This window comes from Passer domesticus, chromosome 11 (genome assembly GCF_036417665.1).
Source record: "Passer domesticus isolate bPasDom1 chromosome 11, bPasDom1.hap1, whole genome shotgun sequence".
Taxonomy (NCBI): Eukaryota; Metazoa; Chordata; class Aves; order Passeriformes; family Passeridae; genus Passer; species Passer domesticus.
Genome location: NC_087484.1, coordinates 25,240,394 through 25,266,902, shown reverse-complemented (window position 1 = coordinate 25,266,902; position 26,509 = coordinate 25,240,394). Strand labels below are relative to the sequence as shown.

The following is a 26,509-nucleotide window of genomic DNA, read 5'->3' as shown; positions in this document are numbered from 1 at the left end:
AAACCCAGAGATAAACCACAAAGTGTCAAAATAACTCCCAGTAATGCAGGCAGAAGGGCACTACAGAGAAACACTACAGGAAGTCCATTCGTAAGTATTTATTTTGTGTTCAGAGGTCTTAAGTCAAAATGTACCTCAAAATAAATCCATTAACTGACTTTCCAACCTCACTCCAAACCTCTCAGAATATGACTTTAAATGGCATTTGTCACATGGTCCCACACATTAATAAAGCAAGGATTGCAAAAGTTTTCCTACCATCAGTGCCCTAGGCAGGTGTCAGTTGATGGCGTTGCATTTCTCAGTCCCAGCAGAATGCAGGAATGACACAGGCAGGACAAAGGTAACACTGGAGTGTCTCCTGCTTTGGTACCATTCTGTGCAGTTCTATCCACCACGGCCATTTCTGACAGACTCTCTGTAGTGTCCTCAAGAACTGCTGGGTTTTGGAACAGAGCCCAGCTTCTTTGCACTTCCATACAACAGCTCTTATTAGTTGGTAGTCCTGACTGAAGTTTCTATAGACACCAAAACAAATAATGATCTGTCTACCCCCCAAAACTCAGTGGGAATGTGGCTGTTCCAGACACTATAAGAGTCAAGACCTCTGTGTTTCATCTCTCCATGGCAATGAATGTCTTAATTCCATGGGCTATGGAATCCATACGGTGAACAAATTGACACCCTGCTTTTCGTAACTATTCTGCATTCTTCAGACATATTCTAGCAACACTTTAATTTTTTCTGCTGCATTTGTTTTCTTTCAACAGCTGAGTGTAGACCTAGGAACTGCCTGAAAGAAATATGTTTTTAAGCTTTGATGCTGTTTCTGATTATAAATAACTCTGACTTATAACAAAATGCTTAATTTAATTAATTTTATGCACCTTCTCATTATCAATGCAGTCTTTATTTTTTTCCAAGGCAGTCTTTTCTCTCAGTACATTTTCTACAGATTTAAACCTAAAATTATCACTGGTCTTATTTGAATGATTTACTCTTCCCTCAAAACTCCCTCGCCTTTTTTTTTTTTTTTTGCATTTCAACCTGGAAACAGGCTCTTATTTTTCTTTCTTCCCTCAACATCCTCAAGTGTCTCCTAATTGCTGAATGTTTTGAAACATATCAGTCTATTTACATAGAAATTATACTGCCAACAGACAAGTTTTAAAATGCAATTCTTACATTAGCAAGTACTCTTTCCTCCTACCCACATTTATGCATTTAAATAACAAATGCTGAGTACAGGTGGAGCTTGGGGTGAAAGTGTGGCACAATTTGCCTGCATTAGGAGTCAAGACTTCCCAGAGCTCCAAGTCAAAGCTGGACCACAACCTTGCCCCAACAATCAACACATTCTTGTCCCCATATGGATCCAATGACAGCACCACGATACTTTTTGTATTATAGCCTCTTTAGAAATGAGAACAAACTATCAAATTTCACAACAACTTAAGACAGCTTTTCCAGCTCTCTTAAATCTTGACTCTGAATCTGAATCTTGACTCCAAAGAACCTCCATGTACAACTGTCCCTCTCATGTTTGCCTGATCCTATAAACAGGTGAGGAAGGAGATATCCAAGTAGAGGAAGGTAAACCTAGAAATCACTTGAATGTGTGGCTTACCTTTTCCCCTCCTCTGTTTCAGTTAAAACATAACTAAATAATTTACCCCTCATTATGAACACAATATCTGCATTTGAGCAAGCAACAGAATTTTGAAAGGAGATTGCAAGCCAGTGTTCTGGGGTCTGCACAGCCTTTCATCAGATGCCAAGATAAATATCATTCCAAGGTTTCTTTTAGGGTTCCCCCTTCTTCCAAAATTTATAGTTCCCGCTTGAGTTTCTGTCCTCCTTGGGCAATACCAAAATTTAGACTTTTAGAACTGGGGCACACCACACAGGGAACCCCACAGGAAACAAAGAACTGAGGCAAGGCTGACCAATCTTCCTGACTGTACAAAACCACACAGTAAAACCTCCTCCTCATTAAAGACCTCATCAAGCCTACAGCTGGATTACCCGTGGGAGGCGATGAGGCAGGAGGTTCTGTGGGATGGGATATTCACTTGCTCACGAGGCAACCAAGGGACATCTGCTGCAGTAATTCCTGCTTGACAGCTGTCCCCAACAGCAGGCATGGCCATCCACCAGCTCCTCCCTTCCAGCCCAGCCCTGCTGCCTGCCCGGTGACACTACCAGCCTGGGAATGGGGCCCTGAGCCCACCAAGGTCACATGTGGTTCACAAGGTATGGGCAGCCACTGGGACCCAAACAGCACTAAGGCAAATGAAGGAAAATCAGAAGATGATGGAGAACGGCAGGTCTGAGTCTTGGTGAAAAACATTCTGCTGTGTTACAGGCCAGCAGGAACTCACACAACAGTGAAAGAATCTCTGCTCAGCCAGACAGGAGCTCCTGCTCTTGGGCAGCACAATCCCAAGGAATGCTCACTGCTTAGGAGGCGACAGCTTAGCTGCATTTCTTCTCCAAAAATGAAAATGCACATTTGGAGAAAACATCTGATTTTGAGAAACACTGGAACACTACATGCAACCAGTATGTTTTCCTCCAAAACAGGTAATATATAATACTGGAATAATTAATTGCTCACAAGAGCTAGATAAGAGTACTTGCATAAGATACATTCTTTATGTATATAAATTAATTCCTTCCTGTCTGTCTAATCTCAAAAATAGCTACGCTTCCATTCATTGCTTATTAGTATTCCCTGATAATTAAATAGATCATTTCCTAATTACTGCTGTCTGCTGTAAGAAGAGTTTCCAGGGCTCCAGCAAGTGCAGAAAAACTTGTTTGTCAAACAAAAGACTGACTGATGGAAGAAAAATGAAATAGCATTTTCCACCCATTTGGGGTTTTTTTAGTTAATTGGTTAAGTCTCATGACTAAATATCAAACCGTATTTTCCCTCATCACTCAGTCCCTAATTACCAAACACCTCTATGAATTGCTAATATGAATGATTTTGACCTGTGACATCTCAGCTTTTGTCCTACAGTACTGCAGATGGGACACATTTTATTGCAAATTCCATTTCATGCTTTTTATTGTGAATGGTATGGAACACTGACCGATAATTATATATTTTACGGTTCATTCATTTCAAACTGATCATTTCATTTTCATTACTCCACTGACAGACATGTCCTGTCAGTTTCACCCCTCATTATGAACACAATATCTGCATTTGAGCAAGCAACAGAATTTTGAAAGGAGATTGCAACCAAGTTTCCATTTTAAAAAAACCCACTAAAATTCAAAAAGGCTCTTCTAGCTTGTTACATTAATTTTCAGAGCTGCTGTCAAAGAAATAGCTGACTGAAGTCACGTTTCTGATATTTTTTACAACCTGGTTAAAAAAACTAGGTTTGGGCATAAAAATATACAACTATATAAATCATTCCTATGAAATCAGAAGAAAAGGTTAAAGCTCCTGGACATATTTTCAAGAAATGAACTTGGACTTCAATTTTTCCTACTATTTCAGATCTCACAAAGAAATCATTACTTTTGTATTGCAAAAAGTCACCCTGGTGATAGCCAGTGATTACTTGAAAATGTGTGTAACATGAAGGAGAACTTTTTTCTGTGCTCCCTAAAGCAACTACTCCATCCAATTTCTATGTTCCAATTTTAAGTAGGAGCTCTCTGGATACTCTGCATTTGAGGCTCCTTTCACCAGAAACAATTGCTGATAATCTCTTCTCCATTGATTGCACTGGATATATTCAATGGTATATTTAAAGGACATTTGGCCCTCACAAAATCTGGGCTGTGTCCTAGGTTGAGAAGGTTGAGAGTGTTTTGGGAGGTTGTGGTCAAACCAATCAGTGCTTGGATTTGAATAGTGGCACCTGGTTTGGCCAGTGAAGGTATGGACTGGTTCTGAGAACACAGGGGGTTAAAAGAGCAGAGAACTCCCAGGAGAACTCTCTCTTGGTCCCGGTCAGTGGAGGAGCTCAGAGCTCCCCCGCCCAGCCGGGGCTGGCTGGGGGAAGCCATGCGGCCGGGTGAGGTAGGCCGGAGCCTCGGGCAGAGCAGGGGGTGAAGGCCTGGCAAGATGGAAGGGTGGAGGAGCCTGAGAAGCATCGCGCCCCCCTCCTAACCCCCGGGAGAGTGATAGAGAGAGAGAGCCAGTGCCCGTGCTGCCTTGAAATTCGATATCATGGACTGGCAGCACTGCCGGCCAGAAGGAAAAGTGGGGGATGCGGCGAGAGAAGGTGCCTGGCTGCTGTGGGAGTTCTGGGCAGACAGGGCGAAGATTTTAACCCCTTTCTAGAATAATGGAAACCTTACAAATACTGATCCTCCTGGATCTGAATGAGGAGAGAGAGAAAGAGATGAAACAGGAGAGAAATGGGCAAGTGTGATGAAAGTTGGTGCAAGTGAGAGATGTCAGAAGAGGTGAGAAGAAACCTAGGTGGGAGGAGATGATGGAGTGGCCTTGGGCTGGACTCTTTCTTGTATGGCCATGGACAGACCCATGTTTTTCCTGTGACACAGAGACTGCATTTAGGGGGAGGCAATGCCTTGAAGCCAAAGAGAGTGCGGTGAAGCAGTGGTGTGAACAGAGACGGCTGGGGAGGGTGTGGGATGCCCTCTGTCTCCGTGGAGAGGAAGATCTCTGTTCACGAGGCCCCTCGGTCCCAGGGGGTGAATTTGGGGGGGGACTGGTGTCCTGAAGTTAAGAGACAGCTGCTTTTGGAACTGGGTGGAGCATCCTTAAACAGGGAACCCTAAAAGCAGTCCTGGTCCATGTGCAGTGGTGAGAGCACTGGACACGGGGGGGGGGGAAGAAGTCACGAGGGCAGAGGTTGTGAGGGCAGTGCCACGAGTGACACGGAAGCACAATAAGTTTCAGTTGTGTTTCAGGGGAAGCCTATGGTGCAAGGGGAGACTCCTCTCTCCCTGATGGACTGAGAGCTTATTATTTGAGGGGTAGTGATGGACTGAAAGTTGATTATCTGAGAGATGGTGACTGGGTGAAAATCTAAGGTTTTATTTCATGCTGTGGAGGAAATGGGGTGGAGGAGGAGGAACGTATTTGGAGAGTTTTCATTCTGAGTTCTGTGTCTGTTCCTTTTTAGATATTGTAGTTAATAAAGGTTTTTTTTTTTTTCCCTTATTCCTAAGTTGGAGCCTGCTTTGCTCTATTTCTGATCACATCTCACAGTAGCCACTGGGGAAAGTATATTTTCATGGGGGCACTGGCATTGTGCCAGCATCAAAGTATGACAGGCTACTAATAGAAAATTGCTGCTAATAGAAAATTGTTCTGCTCTTCCTTTAGACATCCCCAAGAAGAGGTTCTGGCTCCAAAATAGGAGGTTATGATAGAAGAAATAAGGCATGTTAAATATAAAATACATGGAAGGAATGAGTACAGTTGGAGAGCAAGCACACATAAAACACCAAACCAGATACACCTTAATACAATCCAAGAGAGGATGAAAGGAAGCTTTGATGACCACAGCTGAACCACATCAGTGACTGAGCATTTACTCTAGATGACACCAAAAGGGACCAAAATGAAACAATCTGTTCAGTCCCCAGCCTGATGAGAACCTTCTCCATCAGTCTGTGCAGCCCTGGCAGCTGTGGCAGAACCCAAACAGTGGGGACACACCAGATCACTCAGGTTTTCCTGACAAGAGCCAAGATCTCCACAAAACAAGTCAGCCAGGATGCAGAAGAAACTGCCTGAAGCTATTTAAATGCAGAAATTACACCATATTGTAAGTGGTAAGGCAAAAAATAAGTATTTTCCAGGGGTCAACACTGACAGTTGCTTATTGCCTGATTTGGAGAGACCAGTGCTTGAAAGGATGATAGAAGGAATGAATTAAATCACAGTTATAGGCTTATTTATTTTTTGTTCATTTTGCAAATAAATGAAAGTTCTAAAGACCTCACCCTGCATTTATGCCCCTCTGTGCAATAGCAAAAAGGTCTGGACCCGTCATGTCGTCATCTGAACTGTACAACATTCACAAGTTTTATCTAATCTAAAAGCACACTTGTAACTGCCCAGAGCCTGTCCTGGATAAAATACAAATAATCCCACACAACTCCAGGTTTTTTGTGACTTTGAAACATCATTCATTCAAGATCACACTTAAAAACACTAAAATTGTTATATATTAAAATGCAGCAAGAAACAGCAGAGCTCCTTCAATGTTTGGATCACACTTGGGAGCCCAGGAAAGTGCCTGCAGCTATATAAATGCAGAAATGACACCACATAATCATGTAAACATGAATTTAACAAGACTGATGCAGGGATTTGGCAATTGGCTGTATTTATATCAGTACATCTTCAACACTGCTTATCAACCTTTACTGCTATGGCAGAGATTAAAGAGGCAGGGGTGCCAAAAAAAAAAAAAAACACCTAAAAATCCAGACTAACTTGCCTTTGGAAGTTTTTTGGAAAAAAAAAAATATTTTTTGTTATTTGTGTCAGTAATAAAATCTACAAGCTCCATTAACTAAAGTCACCTGCCTGGCAAGGTTCAGAGGCCTGCTGTGGTTCAGCAGGAACAGGCAGAGGGGGCCAATTGTGTTTGACTGCTCTCATATATGGGCAGTCCTCACACACAAAGGAGGAAAAGCCCTGCTGTCAGAAGGGATATGGAATTGAGCAGGACTTGGCAACCCTTCAAAAGTATCTTCCCTTTCAAAGCAGTACTTTGAGTGCCTTTACATCAAGGATGCCCCTGAAGCCCCCCCAGCAGCAGCAGCTCTGCATCCCCATTCCCCTGCAGGCCTGATCCAAGCTCAGATGGCAGAGGGGGAACACACATGTGGGAGCTGAAAGGTTCTGCAGAACACAGCCTGGGAGCCACTGCCAGACACACACCACACACATGGAGCTGTGCAGAACACGGCCTGGGAGCCACTGCCACACACACACCACACACATGGAGCTGTGCAGAACATGGCCTGGGAGCCACTGCCACACACACACCACACACATGGAGCTGTGCAGAACACGGCCTGGGAGCCACTGCCACACACACACCACACACATGGAGCTGTGCAGAACACGGCCTGGGAGCCACTGCCCCTCCCAGACACATCACACACCATTATCCCAATGTATTTAATGTGTTCATACATTTTAACGAGATGCATATGACAGAGGGAAATGATGACAAGCAAGCTGCCCTAACAAATGCTGCACATATTTTCGTCCGTCCTAGCATTGATACTACACTGCACATTTGCATAACAAAGTGTAAAAACATGCTTGTATCATTGTGAGGGGCAACATGGAAAAAGGTCACTGAATTTGCTTGGTATGGCCCTTTTTAGTTAAGCACTATCACAAATAAGAGTCATGCTAACTGAATAATTTATCTGCTCCCTCCTCCCTAACACCAGCAACAAGTCTTCCTTTCACTGTTCCTTGCTAAAATTAAAATTGAATAAAAAGGAAAATGTTAAGATCATCACACAGATCATATTCTCACTGGTGCAACAAGTCAAACAAGAATTTAAGCAGCTGATTTCAAGATAACAAGTATATAATCACTACAAGCTCCACAGTTTGCCATACTTCAGGGCTAGAGTAGAACTGCATGGCTGAAAGCCCTCTGCCATTGCCTTTTGCCCCATGTTTTTGACAAGTAACTCTGCTCCCCTGAGGCTGGGCCTTGGCATCCACTGGGGATCAACTCCTGAACTACTCCAGTCCTTCAGCTCAGTGCATCGGTTTTGACAAGATCTCCCCACAAAGTCACAGCTGATTTACTCATTTCCTGCCCTGGACCACAACCCATCACTACAGTCCAGAGCCCCCCAGTATTCTGCAGCCTAGCACTGGCATGAAGAAGGAGGGAGCTGGTTGAGACTTTTTCTTCTCCTTCTCCATGAGTCAAAGCTGTGATGGTTGTTTTTTTTAAGCAAAGCTTTTAGGACAGAGCCTATTCAGAAAGCTTAGCAGAGCAGAAACAACTGGAGCAGTCTCCAGGCTTTGCAGGAAAAGCACTGCCAGAGGAAAGTTTTCTGCTTTTGTAACAGTACAATGCAATGCCAGCATTTGTATGTGCAGATAGCATGGTGCGGAGGTCCTGTCTTTTTGGGAGGACACATCTGCCAGTTATGTGAAAAATCTGAGAACAAAGGTCTGAGGGAAAAGGCAGCTCATCTCGGCCCTGGTAGCTTCTAGTATTTGCTACTGAATGAAGGACACTGTCCAAAAAATCACTTTAAAGACAGAAAATGAATGTCACATCAAATATATTATAACCATTGAATTTTAGGAAGGGGAGAAAGTATTTTTCTGTAAAAATACTCAAGTCAGTTGTTTCATTTGTTTCGGGTTTTTTTAATCAGTCATATTCTATAGAGAAATGCTGTGGTCATGTTCATTACTAAAGCTTTTTTATCAGAAGCAGGACAACAACCTACACAAGTCATAATTTGATGGACACTGGAATCAATGTAAGTCTGCTCTACTCCAACAGCTTCACTGGATCTTGGGTTTCTGTAGCCACTACATCATACCAGCATCACCCCCAGACCAAGATACCCAAAACAATGTACAATAGTGCCATCCTCCCACACCCCACACCTTCCACTTGCAAAGGCATCTGTTAGGAAGTTGATTTCTTTTGGAGGATGTAAGAAATATCTGTTGAATTGTGCAGATACAGAAAACTTCTGTGCAACAGTGTCACAAAATCCCACATCATAATTGTAGCAGAGCAATCTGAAATAGTATCACAGACAATCAATGACATTATTCCAGTTTCAGGCCAATAAAACATGACCTGCCTTGGTCACGTTTGCACACAGCTAGGAGATAGGAAGAAGAATTGAAGAAGAGAGAAGATAGGAAGAAGAATTGAAGAATCTTTGGTGAATTAATCCCAGTAAGACCCAAAGTGTATAAATAAACTTTTCAATGTGTATTCTTCCAGCTCCTAATCCTATTTCTGGGTTTATTCTATGGTCATCTTGTGCTGTTTGCAATAGAAAGATCATTATGAAAAACAAAGGTTCTAATCATCAGTTTCAAATGCAGTGGTTTCAAACTCCTCCCATGACAGCCTCAGCATTGACATTAACAAAACGTGTAACTGGTTTTCTTTCTGAACCAAACAAGGCTAAAATGAAAGTTCTTTTTACACAAGAGATTATGGGTGATGGCACATGGTCATGACAGGGTTCAGCTCCAAGGAACATCACAAGTGTTCACAATGTCACTTACAACAGAACACTGCCAGCAGAGAGATCAGCACACAGGAGAATATCCCCACCATAGTGAGCCTCTCAGGACTGTGCTGTGCACAGCCACAAGCACCTTTGCTACTCCTCAGTGTGTACACAGAACAATTCCACAGCAAGTTAAAAAGCTAGTAAGGCTCACAGGCTGGGGTGTTTTTTGCTTGGTTTCTTTCTTTCTTTTTTTTAGATGGTAAAGACAGTAAACATTATTCCTGTACATCTGTCAGTGTTTGGATTCACTTATCCTTGTCTGTTTGTTTCTGGTATTGATCACAGTGTATTTACTTTTTTCTTTCTTCCTTTTTACATCAATATTTTCAGTTATTTCTTTTTTCATTTCAGTTTTAGCATCCTTTCATATAACGGACAAAATATAACAATAAAAATTTCTCCTTCCTGAGGGAAAGTTGCACATTCAAAGGCTAAAGCATATGAAGGGGTCCACTGAAAAAGAAAATGGACGGGCAATATATATGAGTACATATTTAAGCTTTTAAAATACCTTTTATGAATCCTCATCTGAGGCAGCAGTTACTATAAGGGGCCACATGCAGACAGACCAGGCCTTTCACCAGGTCTTTCCCTCATCATTTCCTTCAGGACATTTCTCAGAAGGCAGGATTATAACCATAACTCTATTACATCAAGCTTGCACTGCAGATGCAACACGCCAAGCAGTCTCACAGCAATGCTGAAGTGACCAGAGCATTTATGAATAGAAAAGCTTCTAAATTGTGAAAATTAAGAGTATGTAGCAATCTTCAGAAAATACACAATTCTCAATGTTTTGAAGAAATCCCTTAAGCTGTGATTTATGAGTGTGAATTTGTGAATGTTCCAAGCCATTCCTGTGCAGAGCCAAAGCTTTATGAAATCACGAATGTTCACGGCGTCACTTCTGCCTCAGCAGGGAACTGCAGCCATGAGTGAAAGGCAGAAGTGTCAGAGCCACATTGCAGCTTTCAGAGACCCAGTTCTGGCAGCTGACAGAGGTAGCACAGACTCAAACCCATCAGAACAAGGTGATATCTCCAAACTCAGCAGACACCAGTGTAAAGTGACCACACTAAATGACTCTGCCTGATTTGACCACAGAACAAAATTTGGATCTGACCACAGAACAAAATTTGGCAGCTCAACCCCAGGCCTGAAACATGAGTGCAATTCTTAATGTAGCCACAGATTTCACCTTTTTCTGTTACCAAATAGGTAAAATCTGGACAAGAGACAAAAAATCTGCAAGAAAAGCAAAGCAGAGGTGGCCCAGAGCCTTCTCTGTTGAGGGCAGCCCAAGGCAGCTATCACAGCCCCCACAGGTGCCCAGTTGCCTGCCTTTGGTTTGGTCTTGTTTTTAAAACTGTTTAATCACTCACAGCTGGACTCAAAGCCTGAGAACACATCTCCAAATTCCAAAGCAGCATGAAAAATGTACGAATGGTCTTTCAGTGGCACGATAAAAATATTTTGCCTGAACAGTGACTGGATTTTAAACTTCAGAATTTCTACCTACAAAGCAAACATCAAGAACAAACCCATTCCACACATTGCTGCATGTGCTCCACTTTCAAGTCTCACCTGATGGTTAACCGCTAAAGAAATACCCTCCACAGCAGCCCTTTAATGTATAATAAGAAAAAGATTAAATTAAAATTAATCCATCGCAATTCATTACTACATTGTTTCCTTCAAAAAGTGAACTTCTCTTTCCCCAGAGGAAAGGCTCTTCCTCCTGTTCTTTCTCCCAATTTAGGCTCCTATTTTTCCAAACATGACTGGCAGGTGCATACACTGTAATCCCTAAGGAAGCTAAATGTTCCTTTTCCATTGTAAATAAATGATAAAAAGGCAGGTATTAGTAGGCTTTGGGAGTGTTTGGCTGTGGCTGGACACAGTAACAACTTTGTTTTGTCATTTTAAAAGTTTAAAGTAAGCAAATTGAGAGTATAAATCTATTTTTTATTATTCTCTCTTGGTATAGCCAGCCTACTTCAGTACAAACACATTGTGCTTATTCTTTTGTTCAAAGACAGCACAAACAGCTTTGCGGCTGTTCGTAGCTCCTGCCATTCTCCTCAGAAATTTGCAGATCTCTTCACCTTTTAATTTCAATATCCCACTCTGTACACCTCTTACAACTATGAAAACAGAATTCTGAACAACATGGTGAAGTGTGCACTCAATAGCCCTCAAATATTTCTTCAAAATTATTTTACTCAGACAGCATATTTTTGCAGCTTTTATTTGTAGCCATGATTCTGTTCCTTTTAGGGTATCTTCTCCTTGATTTGCCTGAAGGTGTTAACAAAAGAGTTTTATAAAAATTAGGAGTACAATGCCAGTCAGCTTCATAAGACCCATAAGTTTTAATTCTATGGTAATATATGGTGTTTATAAATTATTCTTTTAACTGAATGCTTTGTTACATTAAGCAGCAGGAAAAACTAATTCTATTACTATTTCTTATAATGGAGGCATTGATTTGCTTTTTCTGAGATGTGGAAGATTAAAAGTATAGAGACTTGTCCACTCATATGTTTGGTTTTTTTACCAACATGAAAGAGTAGAGTTGTGTCACTATGAGGAACATATCTATTAAGATGTCAGTTATGATACAATTTGCGTTAATAATGTGTAGCAACTGCAAGCTCCAAAAGTGACAGATAAAGCACAGACATGTCACAGAAGTGAAATACAAAATAGCAATTATCATGGAATGAAAGAACATGGAGATGCAAATGAGCAGAGGGATGAAATCTCATCTATAGACAGAGACTGTACATGCGTGACACACAAAACCCAGAGAGGATTGGGGGCCCTTCTGTGACCACTGCTTTGCCAGCAGATGAATGATCTGCCTGCTTCCATTCTGCTATGGACGAAGACCTGCCTTTTGGCTTCCCAGGCCATTTGCTATTGAAGATGGGGGTGTTTCCACTCCCTCTGTGGCAGGGGAACACAGAGGAACCAGACAGACAGCACTCATTCGCTCATAGAGCAGAGCATTCCTCCTGAAGAAGAAAATTATTGTAGGTAGCACCACACACTCAGGACTCAGGTGTAATCATTTCTGGCTGACAGTGCAAGTCCTTTTTTCCACCTGATTTTCAGGTGGAGGAATAAAACATCTTCATATGCAAAGTGACAGCCACATGAAAGTACTGGGTAAGAGTTTGCTTTCAAAACTAACAGGATTATGCAATCCACAAGTGTACAGATACAATTATCTCTTTTAGTCTCATTATAGTAACATTTTTTGAAAGGGTGAATGACCAATAAAAGCAGTAACTTGCACTTGCAGGAACTTTTTAATTAAGGGGCAAGGATAGCAGTCTGTCAGTGTTAGGTTTTATCAGCCTTGAAGGTACATCTTTCTTTAGGAAATAGAACTGAAGTAGAATGAAATGTTGATCTGACAAAAAGATCTGACTTCCCTTTTATAACAGAGGAAACAATTCAGCCACAGGAAAAGATGACCACAGGATCTACTATATACTGAAACTAATGCAACAAATGTAACAGTCCCAATCATTCCAAATTATTAACAGCAATGACATTTTAATAATTTAGGGATGCTTTTTAGCTTAAAACTAATACTTTGGAAATTAGATCCATACCACATGGAGTAATAGTAAGGACAGGTTCCATCTCTGGCGTGCATTCCCAACTGAACTGACAAAACAGCAATAGTTAGAGGTAAAATAAAGATAATATCAGATCTTACCTAGATTTCATCCAATATGGATTAGGCAAAGGGAAGCATGTTTAAATAGTGCTGGTCAAAGAGGGCAAAACACACTCAGCAGTGGAAGTTCCAGTGTGAAGTCTTCAAGATGAGTTAACTGACTTAGAGGGGTACACCTGTGTATTTTCAGTATATTGAGACAGAGAAATCTGCTGGATCAGTATCTGCATAGATTATCTGCCATGTCAAGTGCCAAAGTGCCAAATGCAGAAGAGAAGCCTGTCAGAAGGAGCTCTTCTTGCAGCAAGAGTACATGCAGAGGTAACATTTGTACTGAGTCCTTCAGACTGGCTGCCCTTTGTGCTGGATTGTGTCTTGCTTTGTTTCTACCCTGTCGTGGTTTGGCCCGGAAATGTGTTTTTGGAAAGGTCTAAGTCGGGCCAATCAGGGGCCAAATTCAAAATTGGCAACGCCTCTGAGAACACACGGGGGTTAAAAGCAGGAGATTCCCAGAGAACTTCCTCTTTGGGAATCCGGCGTTGGTGAGTAAAGTCTGGCCTCTCCCCTGCCCAGCTGCGTCTGGGTCGGGGAGGGGGAGGCCATGACAGGGAGGAGGCCAGGAGCCCCAAAAGGTGCAGAGGTGGAGGAGAACATGCAGGGGTGGAAGAGACTTGGGATGTCTGGGCAGCCCCCCCGGAGAGAGGGACAGAAATTGTGCTGGCAACTCAGCCGGCCAGAAGCGGGGGATGCGGCGAGAGAGGTGCCCAGCTGCTGTGGGAGTCCTTGGGCAGGCAGAAGAAAATTTTAACCCCTTTGTAGACTAATAGAAACCTTACAAATACTGAATCCTCCTGAATCAGGATGAGGTGAGAGAGAGATGAGAGATGGGCAAGCGTGAGGAAAGCTGGAAGAGAGAAGAATCCTGAGTGGAAGAGATGGAGTGGCCTTGGGCTGGACTCTTTCTTGTATAGCCATGGACAGACCCGTGTTTTTTCCCTGTGACCCAGAGACTGTATTTAGGGGGAGGCAACACCCGGGAGTCAAGAGTGAAGCAGCGGCGTGAACAGAGACGGCTGAAGGGGGTGTGGGATGCCCTCTGTCTCCACGGAGAGGAAGATCTCTGTTCATGAGGCCCCTCGGCCCCAGGGGGTGAAATTTGGGGGGGACTGGTGTCCCAAAGTTGAGAGACTGCTGCTTCTGGAAGTGGGTGGAGCATCTTTAAACGGGGAGCCCTAAAAGCAGTCCTGGCCCGTGTCCAGTGGTGAGAGCACTGGACATGGGGGGGGAGAAGTCACGAGGGCCGATGTTCTTTGGGTGGGGCCATGGATGACACGGAAGCACAGGAGGTTTTAATTGTGCTTCCGGGGGAGGCCCATGAGGCAAGGGGGGACTCCTCTCTCCCTGATGGATTTGAGGGTTGATAATTTGAGGGGTGGTGAATCTGTGGAGAAAAGGGAGGGGGAGGAGGAAGGTATTTGGAAGGTTTTCATTCTTAGTTTAGTATGTGTTCCTTTCTAGATTTGTAATAAATAAAGTGTTATGTTTTTTTTCCCTCCATCCCCGAATGAGAGCCTGCTTTGTTCTGTTCCCGGGTCACATCTCACAGCCACCATTTTGAAAATATACCCTTCATGGGGGCCCTGGCATTGTGCCAGGGTCAAACCATGACATACCCAAAACACTGCACAGAGTACGCTGGGATAACCTCTCAAATGGAGAAGAAAGGTGCATACAAACCCAGAGGCACTGAGCTCAGATTTAAGCTGTAGGCAGGGAACTGCAAAAATCAAAATAATTCAGTAATTCTTCTTTAACTGCTAAGTTATGAAGTGTCACACCACAACCTGCAGCTGGCCAAATAGCATATAAAAACAAACAAAACAAGTAGCCAGAAATAAAAATTCACAATATAATCTACACATTGGTTACTTCAGACCTCTCCACCTGTTAGCATTAGAGTAACTGCTCTGATCTCAACATACTAGACATGATTTTAATGATGTACCAATACAAAAAAATGACCACTGCCACATTAAAATCGATTTCCATGCACTATTATCTAAGTAGGTTTACAGAAAAGACTTAATCTAAAGAGGGAAGATATTTTCTCTTCACCAACTCTCATAGCTACCCCTCTCATAGCAGTCACCTTTAGAAATGAATTCAATTATCCATTCAATTATTCAGTTAGTCACAGTCACACTTTGCTATTTTTCCTCAAGAAGAGGGGTGTTAACTTTGACTAAATCTACCCCACATTCACACATATTTTCCAGAGGGACAGAATTGGGTACATATGGCACTTACTGCTTGCTTACCCCTGCAGGGAACCATCACTGCATCGTGCTGTGAGGTCACACTGTAATAGGATAATTTAAATTTCTTCAGGACCAAAATAATTCTTCATTAAAAAAAATACAGAAGACTGAGAGAAAAAAAGTTATTTTTTTACCCACAGGACTTTGAAATCATACAGCACAATTTTATGCATGGAATTTGTGAAACAGACTAGATAGTTCAAGAAAAATGAATACTAAACAAAGCTGGGCAGAAAAAATTACAAAACCAGACCAGCATTGTTACACAGCAAAATGAGGACATTACAGGAAGGAAATGCAGAGGCAGGAAGCACGTGTTCACAACAAAAACCTTTTTAGGCTTTCCTACTGATACAAATACAGAGAAATATTTCTTGAGAGTGTCTGTTGTGGCCTTTGCCCCCACCCCGAGGCCCCATTTATATTCAGTCTGACAACAGTAAATTGCTACAGCCTGAAGCTGTTTAAACTCACCCTGGCTGTAGACTCTGTGCCACAAGGGCCCCAGTGCCTCCTTTGCACACCCCAGCCTGGACCACTGACACTGCACTGACACAAACACAGAAATCTTCACATTCTTGCAGTCCTATTTCAGCACCCTGCTGAAAGCTGCTGACATGATTCCCTTCTTCCTTTAAAAAGAAATTATGAAAATATAGATCTACTTTACAGTTATGAGTAAGCTCCAGAATAGAGAAGCAAAAGTGATTCTAGAATTCCTAATTTCGACGTACATCCCATGCATTAGTGTGAGGTAATAATAAACTTGATCAGTTACAATTTCATAACTAACTTCATGCAAGACATGTTTTTAGTCAAAGGAGCCAGAGATCAAAGTCTGTAGTTGGAGACTCCCACACCTCATAAATACCTTGTACATGCACCTACCTACAGGAACTGCATTTAATGAAAATGCCTTTGGTTGATCAGTCAGAGGGGAAACATGTCCCTTTCCAAACTCCACTCCCTTACTGTAAACAAATAATTTTCTATAAAATATCAACTATGATGACCTTGCTCAGCATGGCTGAGTTATAATTTGCCATCCCAGACACCTCTACAGCCCATAAAATTCTGTGCCTGTGTTCATATTGCTAAGACTTTATGCGTACATACCAAAGCCACAAATATCCAGTGCTGTGGGATTATCTGTATCTAAGAGCAGTACTTCAAAATAATGGATGCTGTACATCATCCCAATGAAAAATCTATAAAGAACTGTCATTTAGAGAAGCACTTAATCTGAGGGGAGAGAGATTTACTCCCCTCATGTTTGAGGCACTTCTTCCCATGCTTGCCATGTTTACCATGAAGACTTATTTGCATCCTTGTTTGATTGTTTCCTATGTGGAGAGTCAGACCAAGCCCCTTCCCTGCGGGGGCAGGGGGACAATCCAGGCAGCAAATGATACAAGAGCCATAAAGATGGCAACGAGGGCAACGAAATAGTTAACAGGTTAAGGAAAAGATAAAAAAATATCTTCTATTTTATATTATTAGAAAACCAAAGCATTTCAAGATTTGTTAAAAGAAAAAAACCACACACACACAAAAAAAACAAACCAAAACCAAAACAATACACACAAAAAACCCCCACCAAACAAAACCAGAAAACAAGACAACAGTGCAGATGACACCAGGCAGACAGTTTTAGCATGAAGGCACCTCCAAAATAATCAACTGGGAAAGGAACAAATCACATGAGACTCCACATCCCACATATGAGGCTAATATATTAATCTCCAGTCTATGGATTTCTCTAGGGGATTTCTCTTTCAAGTTATCGCTTTCATGAGAGACCTGAGAAAATACTCCACAAAAGGCTCATCAAGGCTGGCATATATCCCTGTGAAATTTCACAGTCAATAAATCAGTGTTTCTGATAAAGCATCCTGTGTTGAAAAAATTATCACCTTCTCCTTATCCTTCTGAAGGGTAATTTGTTTCTACAGTAATGGGCTAGCTTTGAAAGTGTGAGCAGTTTCATTAAAACATTGTTTTCACCAGTGCCTGAAAGGTGCAAGAAAGCTATTGTATTATGCCTACCACTGGCATAACACAAAAGCAGCTTAAGGGTCATGAGCTGAGAAACAACATATTCAAAATTCTGAATATTGAAACCCAAAATACATATGGAATTACTTAAGCACATGACAGATAGAGATAATATGGCTTTCGAGGCCCACAACAACGTATAAATCAACCTGCTAGATCCCCCACTGCCACCACTGCACTCTGGCAGATATACCCTACAGCGACTGAGCTCAGGTTTGACATCAACCCCACCTTTCCTTGAGCCCACAATACACCACAAAGTCCCAAAGCAGAAAACCTGTCTGAGTTATTGCTCCCCTGCCAGTACTCTTGATTAATGGCACAACCATAAGAGTTAAAAACCCACAATGAAAAGAGCTACATGAAAATTGCAAGTGATAGTAAAAATGTTTCCTAAGAAAGGAGGCTGTGTTTGCAAACAGGTAATTTAATTTCCTTGCTCTGCTTGGTAAACTGAAGTTTGTAAAATTAAAGTGAGATTTGTTTTCATGCTAAAATCCACTGGGAGGCTGATTATGCTGAAACACACTTCAAGTCTTGAAGGAACAAAGACTAATGCAAAGAACGTTTCAATGTATGGAAACTGAATATTAAGTAACTCCTTGCTTTTCCTAAATGAATACACTAAAATGAAAAAAATATTTCTTATAGAGCCAAATTAAGATTTACCATAAAGTAATGAGTAACTGCAAGCGAAATTATAGCTCTTTAGCCAGCTCACTTTATGATACTTTCATTGCTAAATACTTTGAGGAGAATTTCTTGTGCAAGAATTGTGTTGCTCTCCTTCCATAAGGCAGGTGCAGGTAAACTCCTGCTGTGGATCTGCATAAGTCCCAAATAAATTCTTATTTTCATTGCCACAATGATCTGGCATTATCTTCACATCCCAGTCACCCATTTTTCCACCAGTTTCATCCACATATATAAACTATCAAAACACCAGACAAACCAGAACAAGAAAGTTCATTTGACTCCAAGACTTCATTCATCATCACACTAAGAAACAAGTTGTTCTACTTTTAGGTATCAATCGTCTGGGATCAAAACAAAGACAGAAATGCTTGAACCTAGACAATGACACGTCAATATTCAAATTATTAAGTTCTGGAGATTTCTTTCCATTTGAACTTTAAGCAAAACCAGGACAGGGATACGGAAGAAGTGGCAACAACTGCATGTTTCACTTGAGCTAAGGCTTTCAATAATGTAGAGGCATGAGGTATTAAACACTTTAACATAGTGCAGTAGTGCGTCCTCACCTCTAACTTGTGTGGAAGTTTGATTTCCCAATCATGATGCAAGTCTTCTTCCCATCCTTCCCTCTCTCTCTTTCAATTATAGAAAAAATAGGGGAAAAACCACGTCTGTTGATCTCATGAGCATATCTCAAAATGACATCCAAATCAAGTGCATGAATAATGATCTCACATGATACCAGAGTTGTTCATTAATAAAATTTCAACAAATATTTTTGGTAAATTTCTATGAATGTGAAGCTTTGGGCTGTTCTAAAACAGTACATTTTGAAATGCTTCTCTTGGAAAATGAGAAAAAGTTCATCCCAAGAAATGCTGCTGGGTAGTTTAAGTCACAAAATAGCAGGGATATCTCACCCTCACAGAGTTGCAAGGGTTTCATCAGAGAGTATTTCCTTTCAGAAGTTTTCTAAATCTCAAATGAATTAACAGGAAAATGGTGCAGGCATTAACCTCCTGGAATTCTGGACTGCTTGGGTGCTTCCAACAAGCCTTCAAAGGATGCTCTTAGGATTCTTATTATAGCAGATGGATTTCACTCACATGGCCCCATCTGTCACTTCTCGTTCATGTGGCTGCAGCCTGAACTCAAAGAACACCTAGGACACATTTTCATCAAAATGCCTGGCTAAGCAATCCAAGAGATGAAAGAGATTAAAAAAATAATGCTCCAAATCTTACACTAAGCAGAGAATCTGACCCAAACAAAATGAAATTCTGCCAGATTCATTCACGTTAAGAGATGGGAATAGAATATTCCCCTCTGCTCCCTTCACCCAATGAGCTGCAGAGATATTTGGCAGAGGGAATTTTCTCCTTGCTGTCATTTCCTATTTTCCAAGGTTTGGCCATCTGTCCACTATTAGGTCCCTTTGAATGAGAAACCAGTTTAGAAGCACAGAGTCATCTTCACAACTGTTCTCTTGCAGGGCAGATAAGGATAGAAAGGGATGATTAAAGCTTTTGCTGGCTAACAATAAAAGAAAACAGGAGAAGTTAAAAAGATCTGATCTGAGTCTTGCAAGACAGAAGGTGGGCTCAAACTCCTGCTGCCCAGAATTTGCCTGTCTGGAGGAATGGAATCCAGCCCATGCCTGGCAGTACAGCAGATCCATTTAAAATGTAAAGCACGTGGGTCTATTAAAATGCCCAAATTTCAAGCACATCCAGTCAGATGCAGACATTCAATTTCCAGTGAAGAAAGGTGAATCATACAGATAGTGCACACAGCTCCAGAGGACACACATCCACCTTTTCAGAAAGGGGCACTTGGTGCTCATCACTCCCACAGAGTTCTCCTCTTTCACAGGCAATTCAATATGCTTGCACCTAGTATGGACTAGTTTTTCCTTTTCTTTTATTTTGTTTTTTCTCCTGAGAGTTTTGTCAGTATCAGTGGAGACAAATATCAAATGCAGCAGTAGAGAAGGACAATACAAGTTTTCTGATAAGGCAGTGCTGTCTGTGTCAGGATATGTAGACATGATATTTTATGAAAAATCCTTTGCTAGGATTTTTCTATTCTAGCTGGGAAGCCTCAGAAAAGAAATGTAAACAATTAACTATCTGATGGCTATGGAATGTGGTCTGGACATTGTTTACCAAAAGGAGCATCTGTGATTGGTCAATGTGAGTTGTTTCTACTTAACAACCAATCAAAGATGCAGCTGCATCAGACTCTGAGAGTCATGAGCTTTTGTTATCATTCCTGATTCCATTCCTGCTCTTTCTAGCCTTCTGATGAATCCTTTTCTCTCTATTCTTTGAGTATGGTTTTAGTATATAATTTTAATATAATATATATCATAATATAATAAATCAGCCTTCTGAAACATGGAGACAAAATTTACATCTCTTCACTCATCCCAGGAGCCCCCGTCAGTTCAACCATAAGGATAGTCTGTGGATCACAGTGTATTCTATTGGTATAAAGAAATAAAGAGTAGATTTCATCTGGCTAGAACAAAGAGCTGTGTTTCTGAAAAATACCTTAACAACACAAAACACCAAAACCTGTTCAAAAATTAGTGCTTTTCAGAAACACATAATTAATTTAACAATAAGTTGCCAGACAAAACCCCACCAATTACCTGACCAGCCTTTATGTCATGATGAATTTAAGGTAGCATCTGCTGTCTGGTAAGTGGCACGGCAACTCTGCAAGGTTTGTAAATGTATCAACAGTTAGGAAGTCCAGGCACTCACCTGTGAAGAGAGCTGGCCCTAAAGGAGCCCTGCTCCCATCCCCAGGTGAAGAATGAGGCAAGGAACTGATACTCTTGGGGGCTAATCACAGCAGGGAGCTTTCTCCTGCTGATCAGGGACTGCTGGCACACAGCACATCACAGTTTCATCTTTGTTGTATGGGTCAACAAACTCCTAACAGCATCCCTGTCTTTCAAGTCATGCCAAAGCACCTTTTTTTTTTTTTCTCAGAAACATCTCAGACTCAAACCACATTTTGACACCAGTCTCTGACACTCTTTTCTTGACCCTTTGGACTGGGCACCCTAATCACCCCCTCATTTTTGAATCTACATGTCAGAAAATATTTCTTCTTATCAGAGGGATGATGCAAATATAAATTCAGCATTTGTACCATGCTGAAACTCCAAGGCCATAAGAACATTGGATCCTGAAGAGAACATGACAGAAAGTATGTAAGAATTCTCAGTGGAACAATACACTCACAAAAAGCAATTCCAAATGCTCCGCATTAATGCAGAAAATTACTACCAATAATGGCATTCCTGTTGGCATTTTAAAGCTATTCTATATGTAGAACATTTTATATAGACAGATATTAGACTATAATCAAGCCAATGCCAGTAACGCTTTAGTGTGACAAGATCAATCACAAGAATCCAATAGCTTGGGTAATCATTCTGTTAACTCCCAAGAATTGGCAGAACTCAGTGGCTGTGCTTTCCCCCAACATTTCATCACTAAGCCACATGATACAAAGCATCTTGTGATGCAAACTGAAAATCACTTTTACAAAGATGAGAGAAGCGAGATGAAAAATAGGTGGAGCAAGAAATCACACAGGTAAGATCATCAAGAACTGTTGGAACGACAAAAAAAGCTTGCAAAGCATTTGTCTGCAGTAGGCCTAATCCCAGTTAGCAAGGTCTTAGTTATGAATAGTAAATTCCCCTCACACTTAAATAAAATATTTATAATAATAGATTAAAAATGTAACTTTATATGTCTCTCTACATACACATATATTACACAGACTGCTGTGACAGAGACACAAGATTCACAATTCTGAGGTGTTTGAATCACTTTACAGAATGTACTTATGGAAGCTCAAGATGGAATTCCTTCAGTGGTGGGTAATTGCTTGTTCCCTCAAGAGTGCTGAATTCAGAAATGAACAGTAGTAATGATATTCATAATGAAAATCCCATAACTGTTTAGAGACTACTGCTCTGCAAACTGTTCACTAACTACTGTATTAGTGATTTTTCATAGGACAGGGAATTTCAGCATAATTTTTGTTAGAAATGTATTTATTTACATAATGGCTATTTTCATGCCCTCTAAGCAGTCAACTCAGTCTGGGAAAAAAGCTCATACAAGAAAGTTGCAATAATCACACAAATTCATTAACTATCAGTTTTGGCAGCACACTCTCACACCCAGAGGACCTGCCAAGAGCCCAGCAGGAAAAGACAAATTGAACATCTGAGAAGTCTGGGCCAGTACCAAAGTCAGTGGGCAGGTGTAAGGTAACACACTTAGCCAAGGAGGAGGAGAGCAAAGCTGCTTGGATCAGGCTACATCTCGTTTCCTTGTCTAGAGAAAACAGAAACCTCATCAAGCAGGACTTGGGATAAGGACAAACAAAATTCACTTTAAATGTGCACTGATCATCATCCCAAATTAGGGACACCTCCCTTCAGACACTGCCCCAGACACATTTCCTGCTGTCCAGGAACCTGTTCAGCAGCTCTCAGTCCATCCCCATCCTCCTCAGCAACAGCAGCACAGCTTTCTGCCAGCCCACCTCTGTATCCCATCCAACCTCACGTTTCCTGCATGTTCCCCTCCAAGGCCACACTTCACTTTTCAGGATTCTGAGCACAGCTTAAATTATGAGGGTCACAGCACTCTGTCCTAGTACAAATAGCATATTTTGATTCAGCAGGATGCTGCCTCATCGAACAAGAAAGGTTTGCAGACAGACAGACAGACACCCTTCCCTCAAACAGCCCCTTTACTCAGTTCTTGCAGAGCACAGCATTGGAATGTTCCAGGCATTTGACCTTTCCTAATTCAATCAAGACTACAGAAAAAGTCATAATTTTAATATCACAACTAGCACAGGCAGCAAATACTCAGGTACAACTGTAACTTCCAATAAAGATACACCTAATTATTTCAGTCTCCCACTTTTTGTTTTTAAGCATGATTTTTTCTATATGTTAAACTCAACATAGATAAAAGGACATTGTAATGGTTTTCATCATTCAGTAGAATAAAAAAGATAACTTAGAAATAATAACATGTTTCTCAGAATCAACTGCACAAGAATTTCACCATCACATATGAAAAAACTACTTGACTGTAATTTGTACTTTTAAAAAATCAAAATTCCCTGAAAAATACTATTAATGGTAACCCAAAACATAATTTTAACAGACAACAGAATCTCAGTGTCTCACATAGGTGCAATAGAGGGTTGCCCAGTAATCAGGTCACTGTTGAACCAGATATAGGAAAGATGATAAAAATTGAATTTTATCTCATAGTCTTGCCATTGCCCACTGAAAAAAAAAGCCATTTTTTGCACAGAATCACAGCAATCACAGCAAGGGCAGACCTTTTAATCTTCCTATTATACTGAAAAAATTGAGTAAGCTTTACTATGCTATTTTAAATGTGGAAAAAATGTGACAAGTGTACCCATTAAAAGTCAACACTGTTAAATACAGATTCAAAAGCCATGTGAGTTAGGAATGGACTTTGGTGGCACAAATCAGTTCTGTCTGAGTGGGGCTGTCAGGACTGTGCTGGGGGTGAATTTAGGGCTGCCTGGTCTAGTGTCTGAGATGACACTTGGACACGAACAGCCCGGGTGAGCAGCAGCTCAGCACAGCAGGCTGTGGGTGTGACATCTGCTCCAGCCTCTTACTTTGCATGGTCTTTGGAGCCCAAGCAGAAGCCACAGCTAAGCCAAAGCTCCGTGTGTGCCCACTGGAAGAAGTCTAAGCCTGACTCAGAGGGTCCAAAATCCATCAGGCAGGATGAGCTGTACCCAGTGATATCTTTCTGTTTCCTCTATCATACTGTGCACAACACCATCCCCGTGCCTCACATAAATGGTTTTTGATCCCCATTTATCAAACAGCAGCAATGTCCTCTTCTGCTAAACTGAACTGTCTAATGTGCAGCGGTATCAGCCTTCCCCACAGCACCCTGAACAGCCAGGTGAGCACACTCCACAAAAGCTGATCTAGGAGAATAAAGGGTTTACCTCTGATCTTATCAAGATAAGACTTTGAGATATAGAAAATGGATAATTTTGCTTATACAGTTTATTTTCCCCTTTTTAAGGACAAGATCTAGAGCAAAATATATTAATTGGAATAAAATTATAGGATGCTGATTAACAAAAATTTTATCTAATTTTAAAGCAGATGTCATTTCAAAGATTTCAAGATACAGGTCTGTCTTATATCAGTTTTGCTGTGTAAATCAAAATAATGCTATGATTTCAATAGCCAATGCAGAATATACTGAAATAATTTTAATTACCATAATACTAAACTGCTATCAATACATTTTTTCAGTAAACATCTCTTTCATGTTTAGCCTTTCCAACATAGAAGCACCGAGATAATTTTCTTCAATAAAACAATTTAATTTAAAGGATTTTATCCACATTTCACAGTCTGCTCATGACCTACTTCTTTGTATTTGAACTAAAACTAATCATATTTCCCATGAATTTTACAGACTAATAAGATCAGGAACTGAATATTGGAGAGAATGGAAAAATACCACAAAAGATGCTTCCACACTGCTTCAAACAACTTTGAAAGCTCCAAGTCTGAAACACTAAATTTCTGCTCTGGAGGCATTGATAGCTTGAGTTTTGAAAATGTGCATAGGTTAATTAAAACAGAGCCTGGCCTAAGCAAAAGCCAGAGAAATGTAGTTTACAACCCAGTGTTTTTTTCCAAAATTAATTCCAGTGAACAAGTCCAATGAGCACCTTTGTTTCAGCAGTATCAACAGATGGCATAGAGGTATAAATGCCACTCTGAAAACCCTCTGGTGTCTCCTTGTTATCTGATAAATAAGATAGTGGGATTTTTCAAGCATAGTTTTTTTCCTTTACAATAGACAAAGTAGCAATCTTGACATTTTAGGTAGAGCCTCTGTCAAGCTGATCAGAGGAATTGTCCAGTTTGCTGATTAGTTCTTAGTTTCACTGATGATCTGAAAGGCTGATGTGCTGAACCACTACTGAAAGGCTCCCGAAACTTCAGACTCATTATCTTTAAAAAGAACTTTCAGACATTTAACCTTCATTGCTACATTTTTGCAGACCAAAATGCAGGGATGCTGTGTTCTTTAAAAGTTTCTGCTTCTGGCAAGTCAGACTGTTGGCCTTTCAGAGCAGTGGTGACACAAACTGCTGTGCATTACCACAGTGGGCTGAATGATTTATTCATACCTCAGGCTCTCCTTTTCTGCCCTGTATCAAGCCACAACAGAATCTATACTGGATTGCAAATCATAATGACCTATGACCAAAACCCAAGGGCAAGCCTGCCACTTTTATAGATACATAAATGATTAATAACTGGGAAAGGAAAGAATTGCAATTTTTCTTCTATATTAAATCATCTTTCTAAAGTGTGTTGGAGTTCAGCTTGCAACAAGTGAAATTGCAGAGGAATTTAAAAATCTGAGCCTGCTATTTCTGCATATGCAACAGAGAATAAGAGTCTACAGAGCAGCAGATTCCACATCACCACTCATGCTCCCATCTTCACTATGCCATGAGAACAAACCCTTCATACCCCTTCAAGGCTTCTCCTTAGCCTTTTCCAAAGAAAAAAAAATTAACAGCAGAAATAACAATTGGTTCAACAAGAAATTAAGTATTTAATGAAGTAAAGCAAAGATTGTCTTAAATTGGCTAAGTCACCTTTTGGTAATGCAAAAAATGCAATTTTCTCTATCTCTGTATTGGCTTACCAGTATATGAGCCTGAATTTGTCAGGAAAAGTAACTTGATGTGCTCTGTGCGAGGCACAAGGAGCAGCATCTGCCATTGCAGAACTGTACAGATGAGTCAACTGCACCACTGGAAGAACCAAAAGCAAGTGTTCCATCCTCTCTCTGCACATAATTTCTCAGCAGACTCTACTCTACCAGTATAAAACAGCATATTCAAATAATTTTTAAAACTTATGTTCACTATTATCTGTAAATTATTTACTCTTTGCTACTGTTAATCCATGCAGGAAGTTCAAAGAGAACAACACAGTGCTACATTAGCAGGCTTTTATCCTGTGGTGTGCTACACGGATGCCTACAAAGCCCAGCTAAAAGCTTTTAGTAGAAAGCTTGAGCTTTTGATCCAAACTGGCAAGTTCAAACATTTCAAAACCACACTGTTTCCCTGAAAACACAACTGGTACAACAACAGGAGGAGTTCATTTTTAATCAGTTCTGTCTGGATGATAACTGCCAGCAGTCTTCACAATCACTGCTGCTGGTAACACGGTTCTCACTGAGCTCCCTCACTGCAGATTTCTCCAAACTCAGCCCAGCTTCCTTTGGCAGTAGAATGAAGGAATCACAACCCACTGCTCACAGGCAGGGCTGGGGAGCAGCAGTCACATGGAACACGAGATGCATGAGCTGTCCCTCCACTGAGTGGTGCAGGAACATCATACTAACCAAACACCAGCAAC

At 41.1% G+C, this 26,509-nt stretch overlaps 1 protein-coding gene and 1 long non-coding RNA gene across 6 annotated transcripts in view; one reads left to right on the top strand and one right to left on the bottom strand.

Annotated features, from left to right (window-relative positions):
* Positions 1-26,509, bottom strand: part of CLSTN2 (calsyntenin 2) — a 418,740-nt gene that overhangs the window by 219,973 nt on the left and 172,258 nt on the right. Inside the window, exon 1 of one of the 5 annotated variants that reach the window (XM_064384808.1) lies at positions 12,980-13,370. The exons of the other annotated variants lie outside the window; for them this stretch is intronic. The gene's annotated coding sequence lies outside the window, so the exon portion shown is untranslated. Of the gene's footprint in view, positions 1-12,979; positions 13,371-26,509 lie in introns of those variants that run through there. 5 annotated transcript variants of the gene reach the window in all.
* On the top strand, positions 4,255-5,939 carry LOC135278481 (uncharacterized). Its single transcript, XR_010345982.1, has 2 exons — positions 4,255-4,431; positions 5,318-5,939. It is a non-coding gene; the product is annotated as an uncharacterized LOC135278481 (long non-coding RNA).